This window comes from Rhinolophus ferrumequinum, chromosome 28, assembly GCF_004115265.2.
Source record: "Rhinolophus ferrumequinum isolate MPI-CBG mRhiFer1 chromosome 28, mRhiFer1_v1.p, whole genome shotgun sequence".
Lineage (NCBI taxonomy): Eukaryota > Metazoa > Chordata > Mammalia > Chiroptera > Rhinolophidae > Rhinolophus > Rhinolophus ferrumequinum.
The window spans coordinates 11,783,330-11,793,847 of record NC_046311.1 but is presented as its reverse complement, the minus strand read 5'-3'; positions in this window follow the sequence as shown (position 1 = coordinate 11,793,847).

The following is a 10,518-nucleotide window of genomic DNA, read 5'->3' as shown; positions in this document are numbered from 1 at the left end:
GAAACATGACTGCAAATTGTCCTTGAAAAGGAATGCCTACAGTCCGGTCATCTAGAAGGGCCAGTACCCTTATTCTGGAAAATTCTCTGCTTTCTCGGGGAGAAAACTGCTGCAGTGAATGAAAACAAAGTGAAACAAAACCAAAGGAATCAATAGATTTCCATCCGCCTTTGCTGCTTCAGCTTCTGTTCTTGGAAGCTCAGACTCAGAGGTTGGTGAGGCCCGTTGGGGAAGTTTCCAAAAAGATCAGCCTTCCTGGGTCCTCAGGGCTAGTCTGGAACCCCAGGTCCCATTGCAGGACCCCTCCTCATTGCCGTCCAGCCAGCCCATCGTTGTTCTAGAAACACCTCCTCTGATCAAGAAGGAGCGGACACATGGACGTCACTGTGCCTCTTGCTTCGAGGGCATCTTTCGTAGCACTACGCGATGATAATACACACCCTCCCACGTGTGCCTGTTGCTCAGTGCCCTTTACCTTGAGGCTGGGGTTTCAGTGCATGCCCTGTGCAGCTTCAGCATGCTCCAGGAAGGCTCACTTTACACCATATTCAAAGAACGCTCTTATATGGCCCCAAGCTTCCCTGCAGTGGACAACATGCTCGTCTCCAAAAAGGCTACACATGTTCTTAGCACTGTGTCTTTAGCACATTGTTCCTCAACCCAGACTGCCCGTGACCCCTGACCCCCACCCCTGCCTACCACTGTAGGATGTTCTGGGCTCTGCTGATGGCCAGGCTCCATAGGATGGAGCAGCCAGGGCACAGGAAACATTAATGTGACGTCTGAGAAACCACCGTAAGCTGAAAATCAACCAGTTCATCTAAAATGAGACTGTGAGTCAGGGAGTGTCTTGGGCACCGACCAGATGGTGACGGGATGGGTCCATCAGCTGCTCTCAGCCTCTAGTTCCTCTTTTATGAGCTGATGGGGCTGGATGGATAAGCCCTGTCTACCACACCAGCCTGCCTGCCACTGTGAGTCTGGGCTTGCTTCCAAGATGGCCCACTCACGTGGCTGTTGAAAGGGTGCCTCAGTTCCTCGCCACGCAGACTTTTCCACAGGGCTGCCTGAGGATGCTCACAACGTCACAGCTGGCTTCCCCCAAAGCGAGTGACCCCAGAGAGACAGGCAGAAGCCAAAATGTTTTTAAACCCTAGCCTCAGAAATAACATGCCATCACAGGGTCTTATTGTATCGGTCACACCGACCAACCCTGATACATTGTGGGAGGGACATGGAGACCCAGAGGTGGGGTCACTGATGGCCATCTTGGAGGCTGGCTGTCGCAGGGCTCGCCGTCCAAATTTAATTAGGCTCACCTGCCTCAAGAAATCTATTTGGGGATTTCTGAGGAGTGCTTTCCCTCAGGGTCTGTCTCCTGCCTCTTTGTTGCCCACAAGTGGATGGGTCCCATGCAAACTAGATACGAAAGTAACTCCTTGCAGGAAATGGAGCAATTTTGCGTGGGGAGTTAACAGATGAACAGGAGCCAAGAAGAGAGTCTGAGGGCGTAAGGCGCTGGGATAACCAGACAGGCACATCCTATGTCAGAGGCCGGAGCAGGGACTCAAATTGGGGCTAAGTGCAGGGATACATGGTTTTTCTGAAGACTAGACTATAAACCCTTCCTAGATGCTAGTGATGTACGTGTGTTCAGATTAATACCTTGAATTATATGAATGTGCTTACTTGTCTTACTCCTTCTTTGTGATTTTCCCTTATTTAGCCACAGTTGCCATAACTTGTGTGAGTAGTCGCTGGAATGAAGGAGAGCGGAGAAACTGGAATGAAGAGCAAATGCTCAGCATGAGACATCCAAACAAGCTCAGAAACAATAGGATCGAAAGCCAAGTTTTCCATGGCAAGGTTGGGCTGTTGAGAGAGGAAAAATTCTCCTACATTTAAATAGATTTCTTTGAAATATAACAATATGGGAGGAGGAGCATTTTTACTATACACTGTAAAGAAAGGCAACATGACCCAAAGAGGAGTTCCCAATCCCACAGGAAAGGCAATAGCCTTTCTGGGGTGGGGGCTGGAATGTGCAGGTGAGCGAGGGCAGAGATTGGAAACATTTTTAGTCAACAACATTAGATTAAGCCACTAAATGCAGGGTGCAGGGTGAGATTATGGACCTACCAGACGGACTCAAGAAGGATCCAAAAGCTTGTGCTTCACTTTCAGTCTAGAGTTCCAGGCACAGGGCATCTTGAAGGGTGACCTACAGTAGAAGAGGAATGGGGTGGCTTCAGCAGAAGAGAAATGCTGGTGTAGCAAGTTTAGGCAGAGAGGGAGTCTGGGATGCTATAGACCAGCTTCCCTGGGGCCTGTGTAGATCCAGAACTTTCCATGTAGGTTGGGGGTGGGGAATGGTAGCGCTAGAAGGTTGGGGGAGAAGAAGAGGTGGTAGCCTGGTAGACCAAACCAGGGTCATAGCCTTTAGTGCCACATTTCCAGGGTTGGAGCTGACCTCCAGAGATTGATGGGTGAACCCCAAATACCTCCCACACTGTCCAGGCTGAAGCTGGAAGACAGAGAGCAGACCAGTATGAGGTAGGTAAGCAACTTCCTGACCATCTTTTATGAGCACAAGAAGACTTCTGAGAGGATAGAAATCTTAAAGGGACTTTAAACTTTGGTCAGTTAAGTTAAATTCTGCACCACCTGAGTAATTTTACAAAACAGAACAAGTCTTTAAATGGGAGAGAATTTACCCTGAAGCAGTTAAGAGTCATTGCTTTTATTCGTGCATTTGTTTTATTTTCTGCTTTCAGCAGAAATGGAAGCGCATGAGACAGTTGTATTTGATTAAGTAGAATTTTGCATTTCTGCCAGCTGGGTCACAGTGGATGCATCTTAAACCCTGTATACCACTCAAAGGGGTACGATTTAAAGTGGGATGGAAGGGTGGCAGTTATTCAGTTTCCGGAACAGGGGTAGCATGACTAGTAGCTGCTCTGTTACTTTTAAAAACTTCCTTTGGAGGGTCTAGCATATATAAAGAATGCCTACAAATCAACAACAACAACGGAAAGATGAATGGCCCCATTTTTTTTTAACGAGCAAAGGAGTTCAACAGGAATCTCATGAATAAGATATATGAATGGTCAGTAAACACATAAAAAGACGCTCAACACCATTCGCCATTAGGGAAATGCAAATTAAAAGTACAATGAGATACCATTTCACAACCACTAGAATGGCTAAAATAAAATACTGCAGTGAATGCTGGGAAGTAGTGGGACAACTTGAACTCACAGCTCAGTTCAGATGGAAAGCTATTTAGCAGTCTGCTAAAGTGGTAAATGTATGTCTACACTGTGACCCCATAACTCCACTCTTAGGTATTAACCCAAAAGAAATGAACACATATGTCTGCAGAGAGACTGGTACACGAATGTTTATAGTAGTCATATTCATAAAAATAAAAAACTGGAAACAACCTAAGTGCCCATCAGCTGAACAGAAACACACAACACGGTGTATCCATTTGTGGAATATTACTTAGCAATAAAAAGAACCGTTTACTGTTAAACCTACTACGTGGATGTCTCCCAAATAATATTATGCTGAGTGAAAGAAGCCATACACAAAAGAGTACATGCTGTATAATCCCAAGTCTATGAATTTCTAGAACAGGCAAAATTGATCTATGTTGATACAAGTCAAAAAGTGCTCAGGGACATGAAGGAAGTTTCTGGGTGATGGATATATTCTGTATTTTGTTTGTGGTGGTGGTTGTTACATGGGCATATACAATGATCAAACTTTATCACACTGAACACCTTATACCTTAATTTATTATGCCTTAATTTTAAAAAAAATAAAGAATATTAAAAATAACTCTTTTCTCAGCATTTTGGTCCAAGTCCTACAGCAGATTGGCCAGGCAAACAACACACAAATCCCAGAGGCTCTGCGTCTCTGGGGTGCACCTTCCTTCCCTCTGCCCCTTGATGAGCCATTCCAAATGTGCGCACACACACACACACACACACACACTTTAGACCTAGGAAATGCCCCCCCAGGGTGCCCCCTCTCTCCCAGGGAACCTGCAGGTCACACCCTGCTGCCACTCTGTCCTCTGTCCGCCCTGCCCACACCCTCCCCCACTCCCCCATGGTCTCCAACTGCACTAGTCATCTCCGGTTCTAAACCTCAACACACCCTAAATCATAGTGTGTGTGTTTGCAGCAAAATACGGATGCTTTTGAAACCACTTTCCCCTCCGAAGGCCTCCTCCTTCCTTGTTAACTCCAGGCTGCGCCAGTTCATAAATAATGCAGCTCCCTCTCTCATCTCAGTGAGAAATGGGGACGTCTCCTTGTTTTGAAGGATCGGACGGGCCGCTTTTGGGCTTGCTTCCTTGTATCTCAAGTCCAGCCCGGCAGCCACCCTCACCCAGACCTGGGACGGACTGACCCTCTGCACTGGAGGTTCTGTCTTGGGCTCACTCACTTTGTTAAAAGCACGCTGATTTCCCTCTGCCTCTCTTTGCTGAAAGCAGACTGGGCAGCCCAGCTCTCTCCCTCCAGCCTGTGGGTCCACGTGGGAGTTTCCTGTGTGCCTGGTCCCAGGGAGCAACCTTTTCCACAGGATCGTGCACACCCTGTCACCAGCCCCAAGGGACAAAGGTATGTGACATCAGTGCTCAGATCTCAACGGCACTGAGCCCCTTCCTACTTTACTATAGGAATTCTGAGGCTCACACTCTCCAAATAGTTACCGATTCAGCACCAGTCAGACCTGACGGTGGCCCCCCACCCCAGCTGGCAAAACTGGATGTCCAAAAAAGCCGGGCCCTGCTCCCACTGCCAGGACTGTCCCCACTGCCCAATTCTGCTGGTGGCCTTGGGGAGGCTGGGCCTCCCTGGGGCTGGAGGCCAGGTGCTTTGCCGTCTTTCCATGCAGATGTGTGCTGGGCCCCATTGGGAGAACAAATCGTGTCCTTGGCGTATCTGCTGAGGTCTGCACCGGGCTGGAGATGGAGACTGCGCTAGAGACCGAGCCATGTCCTTAGAATTTCTCACCTTTCTGTTTTTCACCCACGGTTCCTGCGTGCTTGGTGAGGGGGTCATTCCCACACCTGGCATGGTCCCATCTGCTGATATGGGAATTCCTATATCAGCAGATGGGACCATGCCAGGTGTCCCATGCTGGCATGTGGCTGAAGGAAGCCAGTGGGTGAAATGCCCACACTGACCCATGGCTCGTTTGCTGACCTGTGGATGGGCTCCCGAGAAATCAACCCTGGGAGGCACGGCCCTATAGAATTGTAAAATAGGATATCTGAAACCAGTACCTCTTGGATGGATTCAACGGCAGCTGGACGCAGGAGACTCGATGAGCACACTCCAAGAAAGGCCAACAGGAAATATTCAAGCTGAAGAACAGAGAGGAGAGAATGAAAAGAATAAAACAGTGCAAAAGACCTGTGGGGCACCATCAACTCTCTGACGTGTCATCATTGGAGGCCCCGATGGAGAGAAGAGACAATGAGGCAGAAGGAATATTGGACGAGAGAAGGTTTGAGGATTGTCCGAAACTGATTAAAAAAAAAAAAAATCAACCCACTCATTAAAAAAACTCAGCAAACCCCAAACAGGACATATATACAAAGAAAATCACTCCTAGACACGTCATTGTCAAACTGCTGAAAACCAAAATTAAAGATGTAATAACCTTCAAAGCAAATTATTAGAAAACGGGATAGCACCTACCAGGGAGCAACTCTGAGATGGATGGTTGACTTTTCCACAGGAACTCTCCATGGCAGGCAGAATAATGGGCCCCCAAAGACATTCATACCCTAATCCCTGGAACTTGTGGATAAGTTACCTTACATAGCAAAAGGGACAGATATGGCAGAGATGATTAAGAATTTTGAAATGGAGAGATTACCCTGCATTTCCCAGGTATCCTTAGACAAGAGAGGCAGGAAGTCAGAGAAGGAGCTACGATGATGGCAGCAGAGGGCAGAGTAATGTGATTGCTGGAAAGGGGCCATGAGCCAAGGAATGTGGGCACCTCTAGGGATGCTGGAAAAGGCCAGGACACAGACCCTCCCGTGGAGCCTCCGGAAGGAACCCGCCCTCCGACACCTTGACTGAGACCCATTTCAGACTAATGACCTCCAGAACTGTAACGTAATAAGTTTGGGTTCTTTTAAGCCATTGAGTTTGCAGTCATTTGTTATAGCAGCAAAAGAAAACTAACACGCTATAGAAATCGGTGGACTATGGAATGACACCTTTCCTGTGCTGAGTGAAACGGGAGGTAAGGCGCTATAAGGACCTAAGTAAAGAGATTCGCTGTCACTGTGGTCACCACACCCCTTACTTCTCTATCCACCCTTAAAGCACAGGGATCCCCTCAGCCAACCACCGTGAGACCCTCTGATGCAAACTCTGATGTCTCAACCTGTCTTAGAGACAGACTAAATTCAAATCTCTTGACCAACCCCAGTCCATCTAAATACATGGTTAGTGAAAAGAGGAACAAACATTTAAAATCAATTCATGAATATTCTTTTCGTCACACTTCCTTGTCAGTGACATTCTGGTTTAGCAAGCGAGGGGGAGAGGGGCTAAGATTATTTAACGTTGGATTAAAAAGAAAATGGACATTGTCTGGACATCTGGGATAGGCTCTTGAAGCCCATTCCAGAAACAAAAGTGAGTCTCTTGGATTGTAAGGGCCAGGTACTTGCGAAAGAAAAGTCTTCTAAATTCCCAAAAAGATCTTGTTACCTGTCAAGAACCAAAGCCAGAAAGACTCAACATGGAGTTTCATTTTAATGTGGTAAAATATACATAACAAAATTGACCATCTTAACCATTTTTCAGTGTATGTGTAGTTTCTTAGTGCAACCATCACCACCATCCGGATGTCTCCAAAACTCTGTCATCTTCCCAAACTAAACTTTGAAACAATTTAAACAACCCCTCCTTCTCCTCCCCCAGCCCTTGGCACCCACCATTCTACTTTCTGCCTCTGGGAATATGACTCCCCTAGGAGTCTCACATAAGTGGAGAATGTTGGTTTTAAGCTCTAAAATGGGAGAGGAGCAGGATATAACGTGGGCAATTTCTCTAAAGGAGAGAGGAACCAAAGTATACAGTTCAAAAGCAGTCTGGGCTCTGTCTCCCCAGGGAGGGAAGATTTGCTCCCTTTCCTAAAACACCCCTTTCTTTGCATGACCCTTATACCCCGCCCCCCACTGCCTAAAGCACTGCCCAGGCCCCCACCCAAGACATGTCCTCACCAACAGGCTTCCCTGTGGTCTCAGAGGCCGAGGTGGTCGAGCTGGGCCCCCAAGAGCTGCAGGAAGCTCTCCTAGACGCAGCAGGATATTCCCAGGAAGAGGGGGTGTAAGGGTCTCTCCGTGGGGGTCAGGAGACTCTGAGTGTCAGAGCCAAGGACCTCTCCTTTGTCACTCCAAAGGGGACAGGAAGCTGCCAAGTGAGCTGAGGACGAGGAAGTGGATGACATGTGCCTTTCGGGCCTGCCTTGGGGCCGTGGGTTTTAGTTTGTTTGTTTATTTTTGCTTTTAAAAAAAATCTCTACCCTATTAAAGTTGTCACTAGAGTGGCCCTGGTTCCTTCTTTCCACGGCTTTGAGGGTGTATTCCAGCCAACATTTCTACTCTAGTTAGCATCACTTTTAAGTCCAGACAGGAGCACCCTCCACCCTTGAAACAGTGAGAATTTTCTTCTCTTGTCCTGAGGCCTGGGGACACTCTCACCCAGCAAGGACCCCAAGTCCTCCAGCATCTGGGGACACTGTTGGCCCTTCTGTGCCTCGATTCTTTACCTATGAGGCAGGACTTCTGATGCCACATTGTAGACGGGTTCTTGACAGTTTCTAGACACTTCAAAGGCTTAACAATGACAATTAAACTTATTTTAGTGATTCCTGTGTGCTAGGCCACCATTCTAATTCATCTTCACTGCCACTTCGTGCGGTAAGGACTATCGTTATGCCCCATTTCACAGATGAGAAAGCTAAGGCCCAGTAAAGATGAGAAATTTGTCCAAAGTCACAGAATGCAGAAGTGGCAGAGGAGGAACTCGAACTCAAGCAGACTTCAGAGTCCCCTCTCTTGCCCACGCTCACCTGGCTTAGACTGAGAGGCAGGAGTGGGAGCAATCCTAAATGCTAAAAGGGGCCATGCAGGACCCACAAACCAGCCAGCACACAGCTCCTCACAGGGGACAACTGCTCTTTAATTACAGGCAACTGTCACCAGAAGGGAGAGCAGGCTCTGTGTTGTCAGGCACTGCAGTTTTTTTTCAGAGAAGCTGGAAATATGGATATCTATGTGAAATTTCCCAATAAAAAAATGTCATCCACTAATTAAAACCTTTCCAAAATCTTACGTAAGAAAAAAATGAAAAACCCTCCATATCTCAGCTCATCCACACTGCCCACCTGTCCATGGCCTCTGCTCAGGGCAAGGAAGGCAGATTGATGTCATTGCCCGAATCGACATTCCATAGGTAGTGGCTGCCTGGCGTGCAATGTTGAGAAGGATGCCGCGTGGGAGTCTGGCCTCAAGGAGCAAGAATGCTACAATCCACTAGTAATGTCTGCCATGGGCACCGCCTGGGCGAGTGATAGCATCTATGTGACAAGTTTGCTCTGACTGGATTAGACACTGCACAGAATGAACTAATATTCAGTTTCTGTTCCTCCAGAACCGAATTGTCTGAGTTGCCACCTCACCCTGGCCCAGAGAGCTTTCACATTCAATGAGCATCTGTGGTCAAATGTTCCAGATGCTAAGTACTTATGTTACTAACCTTCACGCCAATCTTGGGAGGCCCGTGTGGCCAGGTGCCCTTGGCTCTGTTTTGGCTCCACTCCAAGCAGGAACCAGAAGTCCTGTATCCTTCCCTATTGCCACAAGAAATCCAACCTCTCCAGGCATGTGGTCATTTCACTGAGGCTTCAGGAGTTCTTGGCAAAGGGACATCACACAACACATAGTATTTTCACTGGAAAAAAGCCTCAGAAGACAAAATCCTTCCTGAGGGCTTTTTTCCTCACCCCCCTGTGGGGCTTCTTCCTCCCCTGCCACACTTCCATCTTCTTTCAGAGTCTGGCCTCATTAGGTCTTCCCGCACGCGGTTTTCCTTATAGAAATTCCCAATGCTTTATCCCTTTCCGAAGCAGCCATTTTCTGTGGCTTGAAAACACCCTTTAGATCCTTTATCCCAATTTGCTTAAAAGCATACTTTCTTCAACAAGGTGAGCCTCTCCTTAACCTTTTCACTGTGTTGATTTCAAGTTTGTTCTCCAAAATGTGTCAAAAATCCACAGAAAATAATTACAGTATTTATGTTTTTAAGTAAATATAGTTAAGGTGCTACATTTTATTAAAATACATGACGACTTTAAAGTATAAAAATGTCCTATTGTTAATTATTCCTGAAAAACAAAAAAAAAATAGAAAAATGTACATCGGTATCACGCGGGGTGTCACGCAGAGTCTCAGCGGCCGCTCCCCACAGAAGAACGCAGGATATGGTGAGGCCAAAAAGGAACACCCATGGAGCCATAGATAGGGGAGTCATACCACTATATTCTCTCTGGCAGCTGGGATGGAGACACAGGAAGCAGGAGCCACAAGATCTGCAACCTGCTGTCCACTTCTCTGTCAACCAACGTCACTTGCTAACTGCAATCCACACTTGCTAACTCAGCCACGGCAGTTATATTGGTGGCTAATGGCTAACTGGTTATAGCTGACGGCCAACTAGTCAGAGCGGATGGCCATCTACTACCCGAGCCAGCGCCTTTCCACGTGAGGCCGAGAGCCTGGAAACTGCTCTCTGGGCCTCTGTCCCCACCATCAGCTTTCTGGAACTGCCTTTCTGGAACACTGAGCTCGTGGGGTAAAGTCGAACACCACAGTCAGCGGCATGGAGGTATCATTCGACTATAGACGAATGTCACAGCGAAAATGTTAAGAGACATTCTCACACGGGCTAACAGAAAATAGAGGTTCCAGTCTTATGGTTTCTGTAAAGTCATACAGAGACAACCCTTGGGCAACTTCCGTTATGTGACACATACGTGTGACACCTGTGATACCCAGCTGGTCTCACCCACATACTGATTTTTTTCTTCACAGCCTAGAGTGCTTAGAGTTTCTTTTGCCGGGTGTAGCACTTCATCTGCTCTTCGTTCTTCCTTCTTCGTGACATTGGTTTTCTCAGCCAAACGATGAGGAAATGGAGGGCAGATCCTAATTCTGGTACCTTCTGCACTCACTGGACAAATTGCATTTGAGTGCCTGCTGTGGGCCAGACACTTCTGGGACCCAGGGTTGCAGCACTCGCTACACTCTTGGAGCTTACCTTTCCCTTTCTTTGAATTGTGTGGCAGTGGATGCCTGTAAACTCATGGGGCCTGAGGATTTTTGAGGTTTCGTGGGGCGCAGTCACACTCTTGGAGCTTGCCCCGGCTTGCACTAGCTCCACGTATTTGGCTTCACTTTCTCCTCGTGAAGGCTTC